Here is a 21083-nt window from a genome sequence, read left to right as displayed (position 1 = left end):
GTTTCACCTTTATTTTACCATCACAACAACATACAAACTGTTTCACCTTTATCTTACCATCTCAACAACATACAAACTGTTTCATCTTTATCTTACCATCTCAACAACATACAAACTGTTTCACCTTTATTTTACCATCTCAACAACATACAAACTGTTTCATCTTTATCTTACCATCTCAACAACATACAAACCGTTTCACCTTTATTTTACCATCTCAACAACATACAAACTGTTTCACCTTTATCTTACCATTTCAACAACATACAAACTGTCTCATCTTTATCTTACCATCTCAACAACATACAAACTGTTTCACCTTTATTTTACCATCACAACAACATACAAACTGGTTCACCTTTATCTTACCATCTCAACAACACACAAACCGTTTCATCTTTATCTTACCATCTCAACAACATACAAACTGTTTCACCTTTATCTTACCATCTCAACAACATACAAACCGTTTCACCTTTATCTTACCATCACACAACATACAAACTGTTTCACCTTTAATTTACCATCTCAACAACATACAAACTGTTTCATCTTTATCTTACCATCTCAACAACATACAAACTGTTTCACCTTTATCTTACCATCTCAACAACATACAAACTGTTTCACCTTTATCTTACCATCTCAACAACATACAAACTGTTTCACCTTTATCTTACCATCTCAACAACATACAAACTGTTTCACCTTTAATTTACCATCTCAACAACATACAAACTGTTTCACCTTTATCTTACCATCTCAACAACATACAAACTGTTTCACCTTTATCTTACCATCTCAACAACATACAAACCGTTTCATCTTTATCTTACCATCTCAACAACATACAAACTGTTTCACCTTTAATTTACCATCTCAACAACATACAAACTGTTTCACCTTTATCTTACCATCTCAACAACATACAAACTGTTTCACCTTTATCTTACCATCACACAACATACAAACTGTTTCACCTTTAATTTACCATCTCAACAACATACAAACTGTTTCATCTTTATCTTACCATCTCAACAACATACAAACTGTTTCACCTTTATCTTACCATCTCAACAACATACAAACTGTTTCACCTTTATCTTACCATCTCAACAACATACAAACTGTTTCACCTTTATCTTACCATCTCAACAACATACAAACTGTTTCACCTTTAATTTACCATCTCAACAACATACAAACTGTTTCACCTTTATCTTACCATCTCAACAACATACAAACTGTTTCACCTTTAATTTACCATCTCAACAACATACAAACTGTTTCACCTTTATCTTACCATCTCAACAACATACAAACTGTTTCACCTTTATCTTACCATCTCAACAACATACAAACTGTTTCACCTTTATCTTACCATCTCAACAACATACAACTGTTTCACCTTTATTTTACCATCTCAACAACATACAAACTGGTTCACCTTTATCTTACCATCTCAACAACATACAAACTGTTTCACCTTTATCTTACCATCTCAACAACATACAAACCGTTTCGTCTTTATCTTACCATCACAACAACATACAAACCGTTTCACCTTTATCTTACCATCACAACAACATACAAACCGTTTCACCTTTATCTTACCATCTCAACAACATACAAACTGTTTCACCTTTATCTTACCATCTCAACAACACACAAACCGTTTCATCTTTATCTTACCATCTCAACAACATACAAACTGTTTCACCTTTATCTTACCATCTCAACAACATACAAACTGTTTCACCTTTATCTTACCATCTCAACAACATACAAACTGTTTCACCTTTATCTTACCATCTCAACAACATACAAACTGTTTCACCTTTAATTTACCATCTCAACAACATACAAACTGTTTCATCTTTATCTTACCATCTCAACAACATACAAACTGTTTCACCTTTATCTTACCATCTCAACAACATACAAACTGTTTCACCTTTATCTTACCATCTCAACAACATACAAACTGTTTCACCTTTATCTTACCATCTCAACAACATACAAACTGTTTCACCTTTAATTTACCATCTCAACAACATACAAACTGTTTCATCTTTATCTTACCATCTCAACAACATACAAACTGTTTCACCTTTATCTTACCATCTCAACAACATACAAACTGTTTCACCTTTATCTTACCATCTCAACAACATACAAACTGTTTCACCTTTATCTTACCATCTCAACAACATACAAACTGTTTCACCTTTAATTTACCATCTCAACAACATACAAACTGTTTCACCTTTATCTTACCATCTCAACAACATACAAACTGTTTCACCTTTATCTTACCATCTCAACAACATACAAACCGTTTCATCTTTATCTTACCATCTCAACAACATACAAACTGTTTCACCTTTATCTAACCATCTCAACAACATACAAACTGTTTCACCTTTATTTTACCATCACAACAACATACAAACTGTTTCACCTTTATTTTACCATCTCAACAACATACAAACTGGTTCACCTTTATCTTACCATCACAACAACATACAAACTGCTTCACCTTTAATTTACCATCTCAACAACATACAAACTGCTTCACCTTTAATTTACCATCTCAACAACATACAAACCGTTTCATCTTTATCTCACCATCTCAACAACATACAAACTGTTTCACCTTTATCTTACCATCTCAACAACATACAAACTGCTTCACCTTTATCTTACCATCACAACAACATACAAACCGTTTCACCTTTAATTTACCATCTCAACAACATACAAACTGTTTCACCTTTATCTTACCATCACAACAACATACAAACTGTTTCACCTTTATTTTACCATCTCAACAACATACAAACCGTTTCACCTTTATCTTACCATCTCAACAACATACAAACTGTTTCACCTTTAATTTACCATCTCAACAACATACAAACTGTTTCACCTTTATCTTACCATCTCAACAACATACAAACTGTTTCACCTTTATCTTACCATCTCAACAACATACAAACTGTTTCACCTTTATCTTACCATCTCAACAACATACAAACTGTTTCACCTTTAATTTACCATCTCAACAACATACAAACTGTTTCACCTTTATCTTACCATCTCAACAACATACAAACTGTTTCACCTTTATCTTACCATCTCAACAACATACAAACCGTTTCATCTTTATCTTACCATCTCAACAACATACAAACTGTTTCACCTTTATCTAACCATCTCAACAACATACAAACTGTTTCACCTTTATTTTACCATCACAACAACATACAAACTGTTTCACCTTTATTTTACCATCTCAACAACATACAAACTGGTTCACCTTTATCTTACCATCACAACAACATACAAACTGCTTCACCTTTAATTTACCATCTAAACAACATACAAACTGTTTCATCTTTATCTTACCATCTAAACAACATACAAACTGTTTCACCTTTATCTTACCATCACACAACATACAAACTGTTTCACCTTTATTTTACCATCACACAACATACAAACTGGTTCACCTTTATTTTACCATCATTTTGTACTTCAATTGTCCCAAAACCAAATCTCACGCATTGCCCCACTCTTGGGTTGGCAGGTCTGACTAAGCATTCATAGTGGCATCAGAGCGATGTACGAGCAAACAAAAACTTTGGTTTTGGTAAGAATGTACTGCTTGACGAGCCAGTAAAACACATAAAGGAACACAAAATTTTAAAACCTAAGATGGTTTAAATCAATGAGTTTTAAGGGAGCGCCATCTTACGTTTTAACAGCACTTTTTGAATGATAACATAATTTTTACTACATCATTTAGATTCTTGCATTCCTTTCCAATCCCAGAGCAGAATAGTTTCAGACGGCTGTTAAACTATACGACACTGTCTAATCTCACCACCAAACACGAGCAAAGCGAGTGTTTCAGTTATTAAATTACACGAAAACAGATCCTAATACTTGCTGGAAAATTATAGATCTTATTGGAAGAACTCTGTTTCTGGTTGAGTGAGTATCCGGTTTGACTCGCTGATTTCTTGTGCTGTCATAGTTGGTCAGATCTAAAAAAGATAACGATTTGTGAGTTTCTAGCCCGCAGTTTCTAACTCGGTTTGAAAACTGTGTAGCAGTGTTGGCGATTATATGTAATCGGTAGTACCATAGACGTAAGAAAATAGATTTGTATAGCTTTTAAAAGAAACCTTTGACATCAGTGTTAAACGTCCTGCTCTAGCAGGCAATACGTATTTGTTTCATTTTTTTGCAATTCTAAAGCTAGCGGCATCGTGGGGCCAGCATTGTGCAGCATGCTTGCAGTCAAAACTCTTCTTGAAAATTAAAAATGATTACTGGCATTAAAGAATAGTTACTGGTGTTTTGCATACAGTACAATTATTTTAAATACAACGCAAAATGGGTTATTTGTTTGGACAACCTTTTGGTATTAGACGGGATTGGGAGTGCACGTTGTTGTATTGAAATACTTCAAAAACAAGATACCAGCAGGGAATGTAAAGAAACATTAAAAGATTAAACATCAATCTTGGAAACTGCTGCGTCAACACCACGTCAACACCGCCAAAGGAATTTGGAATACAATTACATCTACCAACCATGACCAAGCACAACCAAAGATAACTGAGCTTACTCTGAGTCAGCACTTTTCCATTACATAACACAGCGCCAATCAATGTTATGCAATCCCAGTTTCAAGACACAGATATAGCGCTAATCAGATGACGGTTCAGAGACAGCGTTCCCTCCAATGGACTTACTCCCACAACACAAAGATATAATACGAACATTATACGTACCGTCCTCAGGCTATCCTGAATGCCTATAAAAGCTAACAATTTTTAGTAGCTCATCCTCTCTTTTGACAGTGACACTTGTAGACGTACAAGCCGAGCTTAAGAGCAGATACAGCTGTTGGCGTAAGAGATTGTTCACTTAGCACTGCATGTTATCTATCTTATATTCTAGAATTTTGCTACTTGTGTATTAGGCTTTGGTTCATAATAATAAAAGATATTTTGATTGCTATACCAAACATCTGAGAGTTAGCATAGTTGAGTCTTACACAAAGATCTGGGTCAGGTACCATACTCATACTATTAGCAACCATTGAACAAACAAGGCGGCTTACCTAGCCTAATTAACCACAACAAGCATAGTCTAGATTGAAGTAGAACTTGTGGTTATTAATCATTGATGTTAGTGTGGTATTCAGGTAAGACAAATTACCTAAAGAACCATATAACATTTTTGGTGGAGGTGCCTTATCGGTCACCAACCTTTCGCATAGCTAAGTGGGTATCCCTCAAACGCTTTTAAATCTTTCGTAACACTTTCATAATATTTCGTAGCGCTTATCATAGATCTAACATCTCCATCTCTATTCATATCTGGTTGCTTGACTATCTAGAATATTTTATTTTGGTCACTATATTCTACTGGGCAGGTAGATAATTAACATATCTATTGTGGGACTAATTACAAAGTCCATGTTAGCTGAGGTTTGGTGACTAATCTAGGTATATCTTTTAGTCAAAGCATAACCTTTCGTAACACCTTCATTATACTTGCGCAGCGCTTAATTACAGCCTATATTGGGATTGATCACCCACTTACATACTACTCATAGGCTTGAGGATCCTAATCTATTTTAAGAAAATCTGAGGTCAGATTTACATTTGCCTAGGAGAAAACAACTAATTCATAATTTCTGACTGTTTCGGTTTGCAGGGAAATTACAATTACATATACGCGTTCATTTTATAATTTCTGACTGTTTCGGTTTGCAGGGGAATTATACATACCTTTATCTACCTTTCTGACTGTTTCGGTTTGCAGGGAAAGCATAGATCTGTTTAAACAATTTAATAGCCGCGCGCCTTCACTTTACATTGCCATAGTGTCCGTAATTTCTGACTGTTTCGGTTTGCAGGGAAATTACAATTACATAGCCGCGTGCCTTTCATAATTTCTGACTGTTTCGGTTTGCAGGGAAATTATAGCCGCGTGCCTATAACTTCTGACTGTTTCGGTTTGCAGGGAAGTTATACATACATAGTTCACAGCTGAGCACTGTTATCACTATACTATATTCTTCTGACTGTTTCGCTCCAGGGCAAACATAGATCAGAACTTGATACACGTACAATTTCACAAATTTCTTAGGACACTCACTACCTTTATCTACCTTTCTGACTGTTTCGGTTTGCAGGGAAAGCATAGATCTATTTATACATTGGCAACTTCTTATGTACGTGCAATTCTGCAGATTCATCCAGTCACACGCTCACACTCATTCTGTCTATAACTTCTGACTGTTTCGGTTTGCAGGGAAGTTATACATATTAGTGACTGTAGATACACAAGAGCTCTAGGTTATTACACCTAACATTTACATACGTATAAGGCCTAACAATAATAATACACCGGTTATAATTAAGTTACATCAGCTTGACTTATAGACAAGCACACTACTATCAGAAACTTAAACTCGAGTATAAACTTTCAACTAGATACTAATATAGTGCACAGACTACACATAACTCTAGACATATTTCAGACGAGATACTGAACTGACAACTTCTAACTTATAACAGCGACTGACTGCATTCATAATGCTCACCACATGCTAACATCTATATTTCCTTGACAGGTACAGCGTGCCGTATCGTTTTTTTTCTAATCTCAGATAGTGGCTGATTGATTACCTACTTTGATCAAACACATCATTCATTCGTTCATTTAACCTTGAAAAAAAAACTAAATGTAGCCACTTTTAGAAACTAAATGGCGTGCTAACTTCATGTAATGAAAATTGACTTTTGAATTTTTTAGGATAGACTTTATTGTGAAATAGACACGGCACATACCAGAAAACGAACTCATTTAAAACTGTTAACTTCTATTGTGACTTCCTATTTTTTTAGGATAAGACAGGTTAGTGATGAACACAGATGCTTGGAATTTCTTTCTGTAGGTAGCTCCAGCATTGGAGAATGAAAAGGTTCTTACACACAACTGAGTCATGCATATTATAATATTTATTTTGAGATTTTAGAATTCCAAAAGGCACGCCAATTTTTTCTACAATGTTATGTGAAGTTTCTATTTCAAGATTTAGCTTTCTTCCTGACCATGAGACCAATGACTACTCGCCACTTACAACCACCCATACATACCGACATACGGGAGGACCCGTTTACTTTGCCAAGGGAGACGCAATACAAACACCAGTACAATAATACGCGATCCCGAAAGGACAATTGACACTCGCATACACAAGGCAAACTAACAACCATTTACTTCTACTACTAACACATACCTTATTGCTCTGAAAAAAAAAAATTTTTTTTTTGCTCCGCTCTTAACATTTTTATGGTTTTTGTTTTACGAATTATTATATAATTTTTTTTAACTCGGGTATATGGGTTTTAAATATCTTAATTCTAACTATAACTTTATAACTTCATTTTATATATTCTGTTTATTTTACTACCGTTATGCCAACAGCAACGTTACTACGGAATACCGATATGAGGACATATCGTTCTTTAACAGCGGGAGAAATGTTGTATTGAAATACTTCAAAAACAAGATACCAGCAGGGAATGTAAAGAAACATTAAAAGATTAAACATCAATCTTGGAAACTGCTGCGTCAACACCACGTCAACACCGCCAAAGGAATTTGGAATACAATTACATCTACCAACCATGACCAAGCACAACCAAAGATAACTGAGCTTACTCTGAGTCAGCACTTTTCCATTACATAACACAGCGCCAATCAATGTTATGCAATCCCAGTTTCAAGACACAGATATAGCGCTAATCAGATGACGGTTCAGAGACAGCGTTCCCTCCAATGGACTTACTCCCACAACACAAAGATATAATACGAACATTATACGTACCGTCCTCAGGCTATCCTGAATGCCTATAAAAGCTAACAATTTTTAGTAGCTCATCCTCTCTTTTGACAGTGACACTTGTAGACGTACAAGCCGAGCTTAAGAGCAGATACAGCTGTTGGCGTAAGAGATTGTTCACTTAGCACTGCATGTTATCTATCTTATATTCTAGAATTTTGCTACTTGTGTATTAGGCTTTGGTTCATAATAATAAAAGATATTTTGATTGCTATACCAAACATCTGAGAGTTAGCATAGTTGAGTCTTACACAAAGATCTGGGTCAGGTACCATACTCATACTATTAGCAACCATTGAACAAACAAGGCGGCTTACCTAGCCTAATTAACCACAACAAGCATAGTCTAGATTGAAGTAGAACTTGTGGTTATTAATCATTGATGTTAGTGTGGTATTCAGGTAAGACAAATTACCTAAAGAACCATATAACAACGTGCTCCTGGTTCCCCGGTTAGGGCAATTATTGGTTTATAGGATTATATTATAAATTTTCTGTAGGCCTATAGGCTAATCATGATTTAACCAACTGTACACCTAGCTGGCTGTTCTCATGGGATTGGAGAGTAACTGGAAAACGAAAGGATTGGTTTGGATCACAGACAGCTACAAAGGGGCTACAGACGTTGTTCAAAAAACTTCCTAATAAAAGTTATGGGGACAATGTTTGTAACTGTCTGTGGTTTGGATCGGTGACTTCATGGGCACTCAATGACTGCAAGAATAAACTACTGGACTTCTGGATTTCATTGGTTTAAATTATCATGCGCGAGCATTGATTTTAGAGAATTTTTGCAATAAAGTGTTGTAAGAAACACAAAAATGAACTAAAAAGCCTAAATATTTAGATATTAGATGTTTTTGATTCTGAGTTTCCATTACAAAAACATACTTTTTTTACAAGTCAAAGCAATCTATCTCCTAATCACACAGTATTTATTAGGTCCAACACAATTTTTTTGTCAAAACTTTCAATGAGCAACTGTATTTTATCTGATTTCTTAAATTGATGCATGATCAAACCTAAACCAAATAATCAAGTTGGAATAGCTTTATAGTCTATTTTGTTTCAGTGGGTCTACCTGTGTTCATTCATGTATTGCGATGATAGATCTATTGAAATTTCAACATAGTCACGGTAAGCTAGGCTTAGTAGCCTATCTACTAACTGTGTTTTAAGCTTGGCTTGCATACTATTCTACTAATTCTACTATTCTATTATACTATATAGTAGGTCTATACTACTAGGTCTGTCTTACTACGAACTGTGTACATAATATAGTTTTTAGTTAAAACATAGTGTTAAATCAAAAAAGTCAAAACAGAGTTTTGAGAGTGGTCACAAATAATACATTTTTGTGACTATAAACCAACTAGTGTCACCATTGGTTGTTATAACAAGTGACGTGTAAAGGTTTTAGCAGTGAAAGTCAGGGATATCTAGGCCTAATTTGCTTTGGTCAAAAAAACATATCATTATCCATAATTATCAAACAGTTTAAAATTAAAATGTTTTGAGCCAACTAGTCTTCCTACTCTATTACTTTTTATTTACAGTTCTGTCAGCCTGTTTACGTATGAGTGTTAATTCATTGCTTACTAGTCTATGCTTTATATTATTGTAGAAAATATGACTTCAAAGCATCTGGTGTTGAGCTTACAAGAGGTTGAGGCTATTATATTTCAACATGAAACTGATCATACAGTTAAATTTACACCCTTTGGGACACAGAAACAGTTTTCTCAACAGCTTGTATTAACAGGTATGTTTATGATATAATATGGTATCAAATAACTATTGATAAACTGCATTTTCTCTACACAAAAATATGATCAACTAATGCACATACAACATGGAAAAACATTATCTTGAGACAATGTAAAAAGTTCTAGAAAAAATATATAGGTCAAAAGCATAAAAAGCTATAAAATAATCTTATTCTACCTAACTATAATCTTATATATCTTGTTGTTAATTTATATGCTTGCGTGTTCTAATACAATTTCTTTTTGGCATTTTATCTGAAGTAAAATTATATAACATCTGCTGCAGATTTGAAGAATGTGCAAAACTTAGATGGGGTCCCTGTGTTGCTTGTTGGAAAGAAGTGGCTACAGTGTCGCCATGGACTTGATAAGAACTCGTCTACTAAGAAGAAGTTGAAGGATGAAAAAGTATGTATTGTTCTATTGAATGCTATATTTCATATAGTTAATAGAAGTTTCATATTGTTTGGTATCGATATTTGCAACATATTAGTAGCCGAAGCTTTACTGCTTTTTGTGCAGAAATAACAAAATGAGCAAAATAAAAATTTTGAATTTGTTATAAGTAGCCAGTGTGTGTGGAAGATATGTAAAATATTTATTTTAAGTTTTGAGGTGAGCTTATCAAATGTATGTGTACATTTAGGCATCTGACAGAAGTGACCATCCTACTGCACGCAGGACGAGGAATTTAGTTCAGGACTCTATAAAGATGAGCTGCTCAGCTTATATACATGTTAGAAGACTTGTCAAGGTGTTAGGTTACAAGGTATGTTCAGCGCTAGCCTAGACTACAATAAAATTAGAAACATATTATGTATGTTTCGCCTACTATATTCTGCTTTAATTTTTTGTTATCAGAAATATCGAACCCTGTGTTGAATGTTATATGATCAGCAGCATTGAGCATAATTTTGTGGATCAAGTGTGTATAATGTACTGCTCATACTTTTATAGGTAGATGGTTTATCTCATTGGCAAAGAAGAAAGCAGGCTAAAATAATAAAAGAAGAGATACAGAAGAATACTTTGAGATATGAGGAGGTTTATGAGGTGACAATTCCATGTGAAACTGACCATAGTCATCATATAGGAAAGGTATATTGTTACTGGTGTTTATTTTATTGCACACAAGATATTCTAGACTTGAGAATCAACAGCTTTGAGTCTAGAGTCTAACTAAATTTTTATTTTAACTGTAATTTTTTCAGCACCTCATTTGTTTGAGAACTTACTCTGAACTTGAGTTTTAAACTAGTGTCAGAGCTGCATTGACTGGAGGTTATTTGTCTTTCATTTGTTTCTCAATTTTATGTATATGTTTTAGCAAGCTGGATGCATGCAGCCAGTTGAAGTCTCTGTAAGAAGAAAAATTAGATCCCTTGTAGGCAAAGGGGTTTACTACCTTGATGACATGAGGGTTCACTTAGATGAGTATATCAGTAAAAAGTTTGCTCACCTTACATTGGATAAAGGCAACCGGCGATTATTTCCCCAAGATCAGGATGTGAGCAATCACATGCAACTTGCAATCAAAGAATTAATGTAAGTGTTATTTGTTTATTGAATATCGGCTTTTACAGGAAGCAAGGTTTATGCGTCATGCGTATGTAAATTTTACATTTGCTTAAACAGCTGGTTAATATTATTCGAATATTGATATTTATATACTTACAATATATAATATTATTGTTGGTAGTTATCGTAGGTAGGCTGCGATTTTTGGAAATTTCACTGCTCAATAGGATTATATAGCCAACTATAAGCTTACGGGGTGTTTCTCATGTCCAATAACATGTTGACTACAATAATCCTTAAACTGTTACAAATATTAGTAATGGTCGAATATCGATGTTTTCTCACATTTTATTGATTTTGATCCCCAGCTGTTCAATTTCGATATAACCCAGCTATATTTGCAAAGTTGAATATTTTCTTGAAGGCTTAAAATATGCCCTCTGATTCTTACATACGTATGAGGGCTAAAAGTTGTAGGGACCAGATTGGCTAGGTAAAATATGTTCGATAGACCACTTGTATTTTCACAGGAATTCCGATCACGATATAATTGGTTTAGACAATTTAGTACAAGAGTGGCGTAAAGAGAACCCATTGGATAACTTTCACTTCAAACATGAAGATCTCTTCATCTTCGTTCATCAGAGCCAATCACAGAGACAGTTAATGGATAGATATGGTCACGAGCTTTGCTTAATGGATGCCACATACAAGACTTCTAAATACGCTCTGTCTTTATTCTTTATAGTTGTCAAAACTAATATAAATTATCAGGTAGGTAATGCATTGTTCAGTTGCTTTGTTTGTATGATATTGGACTATATTGTAACTACTGTTCAGACTCCGAAGTTTAAAAATACAATTCAATTCGGTTCATAGAAACGCCACCAATATTTACAGTTGTGGAGATGAAGTCTACAGTTGTGCTGGGTAGAATTTTATTGGCAGAGTAGAAGTTCAATTCACGGCAAGAGCAATAGTTGCAGCATTGGTACTATTGTATCTGATGACAAAATTTGGCATTGGAAGCTTTCTTTATAAAATTACGGCTGAAGTTTTAAAATGAACATTGTTGCTACTTTAGCCCGTTGCCAGCTTTTTGATACCTGAGGAAACAACAAGCAACATTAAGAAAGCTCTAGATGTAATTAAAGAATGGAACCCCAATTGGCTGCCTGGAAGTTGGATGACAGACTGCTCACAAGCTGAGATAAATGCTTTAGAAACTTCTTTTCCAGGTTTATTGATTGAGTTATTATCTATTTACTTGACTAATCATGCTCATATTCTTGGCATCTTTCTCTAAAAATAATTAACGAGTTTGTTCATTGGTCACGATGGTTGGTACCACCAACCTGTTGTGTGGCTATTTGTAGCTATTTTTATTAATGCAAACATAATCTTATTTAAAATTCTTTTTTTGTTGAAACATGAACAATAATAGAATTTTTAAATGGTTAATTGATCTTTATGTGTACATAGGTTGTGATACCGGATTTGTACAAATATTTGATGTCTTGATGTTTATAACAAATTCTTCAAAGTATTGTTTTACCTACAAAACAAATATATTTTCTATACGTATCGTTTTCAATATTTTGCATGTTAACTTTTTGACTGTCGCTATTATTGTAGATACTACTGTCTATTTATGTGATTTCCATCGCGAGCAAGCCTGGGATAGAAATCTGAAGAAATATGTAAAGAATCCTGACGATAAGTCTATGATACTTACTCTTCTACATAAGCTTGCATATTCTCGGTAAATATTTTGAGTTTTAAAATAATAAAATATACTTAGGACTGTTGAGAACTATTATTGCTCTGTCTGTCCTATGTTTTGATGTAGTTTCTTATCTGTTAGATTGTAGTGGTCTTGGCAAACCTACCTGAGTATTCGCTGAAGAAAATATCAATGTCAAAAAACAGGCTAACGTCTTTCATATTTGTGTATCTTGTGTGGACATTTTATCTTCAGTGCGACTTTGGCAGCTAAATAAACGTATTGCTTATGAATGGTGGGTGACAAAATTTGTACCAAACAGAGTAGGCAGTGTAATTGAATGTTTTAGGTCAGTTGATGAGTTCCATGAACAGAAAGAAGATTTGAACTTTGCACTGGAAAAGTTTAAGGATTTCAAGCAGTATATCAATAATCAGTGGCTACACGAGGACATTGTACAAGTATGTGGACAATGTTTGTGCTAATTATGACAAGTATGTGGACAATGTTTGTGCTAATTATGACAAGTATGTGGACAATGTTTGTGCTAATTATGACAAGTATGTGGACAATGTTTGTGCTAATTATGACAAGTATGTGCTAATTTTTTAAATGCATTGGAAGAGAATTTTATTTTGTTCTGTCTTTTATATAGTCTTGTTATTATTATTGTGCTTGACTTTAACATTTTAATTTTATATACTCTGTTTTTATGTTTAGAGATGGGTTAGATGTTATCGTCATGGTAGAATTCTCCACACAGTCAACACAAACAATGGTGTAGAACGAATGAATCTGACATTTAAAGAAGAGTTTTTGAGGCACAGAACTAGGAATTACATTTCTGTCACCGTTCGAATCTTGGTTCATAAATTTCTTCCACGTGTACTCACCAAGTATGTTGCATCATCATCAACTTTTAACGTCGATATAATATGTTGTTTGAATCATGGGCTTTCCTTGGTATTTAGTAAGTTATGAATAAAATATATTAAGCCAGCCCGTGTTTGGAACTAAATTTATATACATGTATATGTTTGTTTTATTTTAAATTAATGCAATATGTCAGGTTGTTATACTTCATATGTTTCAATTTTAGTCATCTAAACCAGTGTAAGTTTTATCGTACATACATTGTATATTAACTATTATATAATAGTACTATTATATAATAGTACTATTATATAATAGTACTATTATATAATAGTACTATTATATAACTAACTAATTATATAACTAAACTTTTACTGCTTTCTAACCTTCTAACAATTTTTTCTTCTGCCTTCTGTAGTCATCAATTGGGGTTGCTTGTATGCTCAATGCGTGTGATTAAGGCAATGATTATTTGCTATACTCTTTGGAGTGCTTTATAACACTTTCATTGCTGTGCTATTGTAATCACTTGAAATTGTGATTTGTGTTTCACTGTCAAGTACTTGTATGTGCAGGTTTATTTATAACATTAACTCACTAGCTACTGATAATTTTTGCATATTTTCCTTCTGATTTATTCCATTATTTATAAATTAGCTCTCAAAGACTTTTTATAATGATATTTTGAAGTAATTAATATGTCATGAGAAAGCCTAGAAAATAGTTTTCTATTAGTACGCTTAGGTAAGCTGTAATATCTATGATACTGATGATATAATTTTTTTAAATTAATACGAGGGATATATTGATGATATATATTGATACTAACAGAAAGTTTTGTATATATTAATATAGTTACATTGATGAAAACACCAGAAGAAGAGGTTCTGTTAGATCTTACAACAAAGATATACCTACCTACTTGCACTCCAGACCAAAAGCCGTCGTATCAGCATGTAAAGAAAAACTTGAACTTTCAAAGTATATGAACTCTAAAGATATTTCCTCGGACGGCCTAATTCACAAGGTAAAATCACAGAGTGGTCAAGGATTTTATTCGGTGGATATTGGAAGACCAAGCTGCAATTGCTATGACTTTAGTGTTAGTATGACACCATGCAAGCATATTTTTGCTGTTCTAACCAATAGTAATAAGACATTTACTGATCTTCCATCTCACTATGTAAACAGTCCTTGGTTGACTCTAGATGACACTTTTTGGGACGTGACAGCCAGTGCATTGGCTAGTAATGAACCAGACAGCCGAGAGCACACAAGTGAAGGAGTAGAAGTTCCTTCAACTTCACAGGCTCCTGTTGAAAAGGCTTTAGGAAGTAAACTTCGTTGCAGAACAAGCAGGCCGGCTAAAGCTATTGGTGGTCACTGCAGGGAGATGCTTCAACAAATTATTAGCAAAACTTACCTGCTGCAGACTGATAACCTTAAATGGTTAGAAGGGCATCTCAAAGAGGCTATAGATAGACTAAGAAGTTCTTCATTAGAATTAGAAGGTGAAACAACTTCAAGACCACAGAAAAGACCTGCACCTTCTAAGAGTGTCATTGAGCTGAAAAAGCGCAAGACGAAGGACTGTTATGCTGGAAGGGTTGGGAAATCTGCTGCAGAGCGGAGACCAGTATCTCTCAATGATATGATGTCCAGTGCTAAAGATCCGGTTACCGAATCTAGTAAGTTTACTGCTGAACAGAGGCTAATATCCTCCAACAGGGGCAAGCTTAGCAATACAGCTAAGAATGATAGATTGCAGTCAGGATTGCAGTTCATGATTGGCACAATGGCTTTGTTTTCAACAGACATAGACAGTCTAACGGATGAGACTCAGTGGCTCACTGAAACAGTAAGTTTGATGTCAAATATTTTTGTCCTGGATTATTAAGAGGTAGAATTGCACTCATAGCTGGAAATGCCTAGATTTCAATTAGATACTAGAAATATAAGGTATATAAAAGAGTGATAAAAACATAATACATGAAAAAAATACCAAAAAGGTTTACTGCTCTTAATAAAATGTTACGCTGCTAAAAATAGATCCTAAACAGACGGTTTATAAGCAACTTTGTTCTTGATAACAGTTTGTGTTGCAACAGTGTCTTCTAGTGCAGTCTATTAAATTTCTAATTGTAATTCTCCTTCGAAATATTGGGCCGCACTAAGTTTTAGATTTTATTTTACTTATTTTAGGTGGTAGATGTTGGCATAAAACTGGCGATTTCCAAGTCGAAATCAACAATCAAGGTATGTCTTTCTGAGGTTGCAATCTAAAGTTGATGTGACGTGATGCTGTCAAAATATCTCTATTTCATTTAATCAGTGGTAAAGCTCATCATGGGATTAATTTGATCATAATTTTTGTTACATCAACAAAATATATATTTTATAAACTTATGCAACGCTTAACGAAGCAGAAAATATCTTGCCATATTGTATTATTCTTAAACTTTTTTTATTTTTATCAAATGTTTATTTTCAGTTTCATGCTCTACTAATCCATGATAGTATCACTAACGCATTAGACCAGCCTGCCGACATTGTTATAGCGCCAAGACATGATTCTGAGCGAAGTCACTACTACCTAATGGTTAGTATTCTTATGCTGCACTTTTATACTAAAAGATTATGTCAAGATATTAATTTTGAGAACGATTAGTGTTGCATGGCTGTGCATAGTTATTATAATTGTTTTAAAAATTTAAAACAGCACATCTTTTGTATAGCATGTAACTTGAATAAGATAACTGTTTTGTAGGCACGGGATTACTTGCTCTGCGTGTATCTATAATATGCAACTCGCATTAGGTTGCATAGCTTTATATACAAGTTGTATATGGTACTCTGTTTGCAGCTGGTAGATAGGAAACTTAGGAAAATTCATTTAATGGACTCTCTTTCTTACAAAGGACAACAGACCATTGAAAAAAGGTGAGCATGAAATACTTCACTAGGTTTGTCGGTAAATCTTACAAAAAGCAACATTTATTGCCTTTGCATTCTAGCATAAATGGTTTAATCCAAAAACTCACTGCTAGCAACAATATTTGCAGGAAGCTTGTTTCTATTGATGAGAGGTTTGCTGATTATGCTGTGACAGATAGTGAGATGGTGGCTATGCAACAGAAAGATTGTGTAAGCTGTATGCTATCAAGGTGAGTGACAACGTCATTTGTAGAGGTCTCAAGACTTCAACAATTATCAGTAGGAAACGTCTGGTTGGATTATTTATCTACACATTAACTATTACTAGAGAACCTAGTCCTATTCTGTCAATTTTCACTGTTAACGACAATGTTTTTTCAGCAAAATTAGTGTGATTCCTTGTAGGGGGTTATGCAATAATCTTGAACTTTCTAGATATTCGGCACATTTTTTGATGTTGTAAACTTATTAAAGAATAATTCTAAGAATCTTTATTTTTATAATGTTATTAATATTTTCAGCATGCGCAATGATATGTTGAATCGTTTGAGCTTGAAAATAGAAAAGATGGTGATGGTTACATGTCTTTAAATCCTTCCACATACCGTAAAGAACTATTGGCGAGTATAACGGTATGTGAAACAATAATTATTTCCATCAGATTTAGCACATCTGTATATTTTGTATGTAAATATATGTAAAGATACTTCCTCACTTAATTGGTTTAATTTTCTCAACCTGAACTAACAACCTTTTTGCATTGAATTTCGTTTTTAACCGGTTGTCTTTATTTATGTTAGGAAGATGGTCGAGCATTGGCGGTTATCAAGCTCTCTATTGAAGCAGGTAGGTTGAAGATGTAAGCCACATACAGGCTAACAAGTGTTATATTTATATCATGTTAATACATAAAAATTATTTTACTGTGTTCACCAATCTAGAGCATGAGAATACTATTCTGATATCTTTAAATAGTATAGTGTCGGTATCTACAGACATTACCTGCTTTACATATATCTAATGCATGTTCTTAACCCTTTGGCTACGGCGCGCTTACGGCCGGGAAAATACCAGCTTACGGAGGCAATTACTAGGGCGATTTGAGCCTTCGACATGACTGCATAAAAACTGCAGTAACTTACATCAAAATTCTGGTAGTTACATAGATTAGTATGCATAAGAAAGCTGAGAAATTTCTTTACAAGCTGATATTTTTTTTATGCAGATAGCTTGCAAAAGCTTTCCAGCAAAAGTCTCAATTTGTTGAAGCTATTAATTACAAGGTATTAAAAGGTCTATCGAAGGCTGAATTATTTCGGGATTCGTACGCTGAGACAATGCTCGTATTCCAGGCTTTACGAATTTCGTAAGCAAAGGGTTAACTAGATCAAAACTTTGTGAAGTAGTCTGTAATGTTTTCTATTTATTTATTTGTGTAATAGCCTAGGAAGAATCCACCAGAGAAAAAGCAGTGAAGTGTTTCACGACAACAGAAGATCATGAAGCTACCAACTGGGATGGCAAGGAGCTTACAGAAAACCCTGTGGAATTTCCTGCTGTCTCACTAGATACTCAGCTTATGTATTATAAAATCAAGTACCTGAAGCGTTATAAAACACACTATACAAGTTATGGTGTATTTAATGTAGTTCCAGCCAAAGATTACGAACATTGTCGACAGGAGCATATATCTGGAATGTACGATGGTATTCAGATGGTAAATGAGACCATTTTATATTTTCTTAAAGAGAGTTACTCTGACTATCAGATCATTAGTCGGCAACTTATTAGACTGAGCCCCGCAGTACTAGAAGCTTACGAGTCATGGTGTAAGAAGTTGACTCCAGAAGATGACAATGGTAGGCCATCTCCAGCATATTATGGTATGGAAAAATCCATTACGCATAGCTAAACGTGTTTTCCTGTTATGCTTTCCAATGTACGCATGTATGCTGGTAACTGGCATATCTTCAATATGTTTTAAAACAAAATTTTATTGTTTGTTCACACGAGACTATTATAGTGTATGACCTGTTATTTGATGCCCTGAGCCAGTAGTAACTACTGTTTTATTAACTTTTATGTTGCATACATTCATATAGTTTAGCCATCTTGTATTTCTAGTCAGTTTGTTTGCATTAGTGGAATATGCATCAAGGCAGTGTGTACTCAGCTGTACTTAGTGTGTAATTTTTCTTTATACAATTTTGCAACTTGGTGTATTCAACTTTTTCAACGGTTTTTCTATTTGGTACATATTATATTTCATTGAGAGATGCTATGTAACTCTAAATAATATATAACTTTTACATACAACATACAATGATAATACCTTCTCATAACTCCAAGCTTTAGTTTGTATGAAGTCATAAAAATTTTATGTAGCCAGGCTAATACTTGCTGTTCAAGTCCATGAAGTTGAAATAAGATAACTGTTTTGTAGCCAGGCTAATAATTGCTGAAAAGTCAGGTTCAAATATGTATTTGATAGAAATATAACTGTTTTGTAGCTAGGCTAATAATTGCTGAAAAGTCAGGTTCCAAAATGTATTTGATAGAAATATAACTGTTTTGTAGCTAGGCTAATAATTGCTGAAAAGTCAGGTTCCAATATGTATTTAATAAAAATATAACTGTTTTGTAGCTAGGCTAATAATTGCTGAAAAGTCAGGTTCAAATATGTATTTGATAGAAATATAACTGTTTTGTAGCTAGGCTAATAATTGCTGAAAAGTCAGGTTCCAATATGTATTTAATAAAAATATAACTGTTTTGTAGCTAGGCTAATAATTGCTGAAAAGTCAGGTTCAAATATGTATTTGATAGAAATATAACTGTTTTGTAGCTAGGCTAATAATTGCTGAAAAGTCAGGTTCCAATATGTATTTAAAAAAAATATAACTGTTTTGTAGCTAGGCTAATAATTGCTGAAAAGTCAGGTTCCAATATGTATTTAATAAAAATATAACTGTTTTATAGCTAGGCTAAATGTTCTTTTGAGAGTTCACTGTGGCAGCTTGATAACGGTCCAAAATAGGAACAGTTTGATAGTTCCAACTGTACCTTCAACTTTCGAGTGAGAAGCCGTCCTTGAAGATTATAGTAACCTCTTGACACACTTTGAAATTCTTGTTGTTAATGAACAAAATTCACCTTGGCGTACCTGCAACATTTGGAGCAAAGTTTTAAAAAAAATAATGATAATTCTGATGACAGTCACGCAGACACGGACAGACACACATCCAAAAGAATGCTAACAACTGCGAAGACACATATGCATAGCACAAGGACAGATGCGCAGACTTGCATAGACACACACATGCATGTTCACACATACAAACAAAACTCATACACATACAGGCGCGCACACACACACACACGTGGACACACATGCATACACGCATGCACACACACAGGTCTTCAAACACACATTAAATAGTGTTAAATGTATCTTTTACTTGCACGTATAAAACTTGTTTTTAAAGTGCGCGGTAACCTCTTGACAGATTAAAACAGCTTGGCGTGATTGAATAAAGTTGCCCATATTAAATCTCGCGATATTGCCGCATTTGGAAAAATGTTTGCAGAGCTTTGATGGTAATTCTAATAATAGCCACGCAGACACAGAGACGGACAAATACATTCATATACTTGCTCAGAACAGACACAGACATGAACGCGCAAAGACATACACACAGACACAGACAGCGACACACACACACACACGCGTGGACGCACGCGTGGACGCACATGCATACACACACGCACACACACAGGTATTCAAACACACATTAAATAGTGTTAAATGTATCTTTTACTTGCGGGTATAAAACTTGTTTTTAAAGTGCACGGTAACCTCTTGACAGATTAAAACAGCTTCGCGTGATTGAATGAAGTTCCCCACATTAAATCTCGCGAAATTGCCGCATTTGGAAAAATGTTTGCAGAGCTTTGATGGTGACTCTAATAATAGTCACGCAGACACAGAGACGGACAAATACATTCATATACTTGCTCAGAACAGACACAGACATAAACGTGCAAAGGCATACATACAGACACGGACAGCGACACACACACACACACGCGTGCACACCCAAACTCAGATACACAAACATACAAAGATGTAAAGACACGGCTGTGCACAGAAATACACAAGCTCACACGCAGAGACACACACAGAAACACACTTGGGCGATTAAACAGACACACACTTGCACACACACATAGTCAGACTCACATACGGTCACGCACACACAGTCATGCGCAAACACGCTTGCACACACCAAACTCCCACCAACATGCATGCACAAACAAACACACTTATGTAACAGGATAC

The 21083-nt window shown here is 34.5% G+C and overlaps 1 protein-coding gene and 1 long non-coding RNA gene across 2 annotated transcripts in view; one reads left to right on the top strand and one right to left on the bottom strand.

Annotated features, from left to right (window-relative positions):
* The window catches only part of LOC137401577 (glutaminase kidney isoform, mitochondrial-like), a 105251-nt gene extending 101273 nt beyond the window's left edge, over positions 1-3978 (bottom strand). The window contains exon 1 of the mRNA XM_068088007.1: positions 3758-3978. The gene's annotated coding sequence lies outside the window, so the exon portion shown is untranslated. The remainder of the gene's footprint in view (positions 1-3757) is intronic.
* A 6048-nt stretch (positions 3979-10026) lies between these two features.
* LOC137404312 (uncharacterized) lies at positions 10027-10771 on the top strand. Its single transcript, XR_010979664.1, has 3 exons — positions 10027-10104; positions 10343-10465; positions 10654-10771. It is a non-coding gene; the product is annotated as an uncharacterized lncRNA (long non-coding RNA).
* The last annotated feature ends 10312 nt before the right edge of the window (positions 10772-21083 follow it).

Source organism: Watersipora subatra, chromosome 1 (genome assembly GCF_963576615.1).
Source record: "Watersipora subatra chromosome 1, tzWatSuba1.1, whole genome shotgun sequence".
Classification (NCBI taxonomy): Eukaryota; Metazoa; Bryozoa; class Gymnolaemata; order Cheilostomatida; family Watersiporidae; genus Watersipora; species Watersipora subatra.
This window is presented reverse-complemented; position numbering and strand designations above follow the sequence as displayed.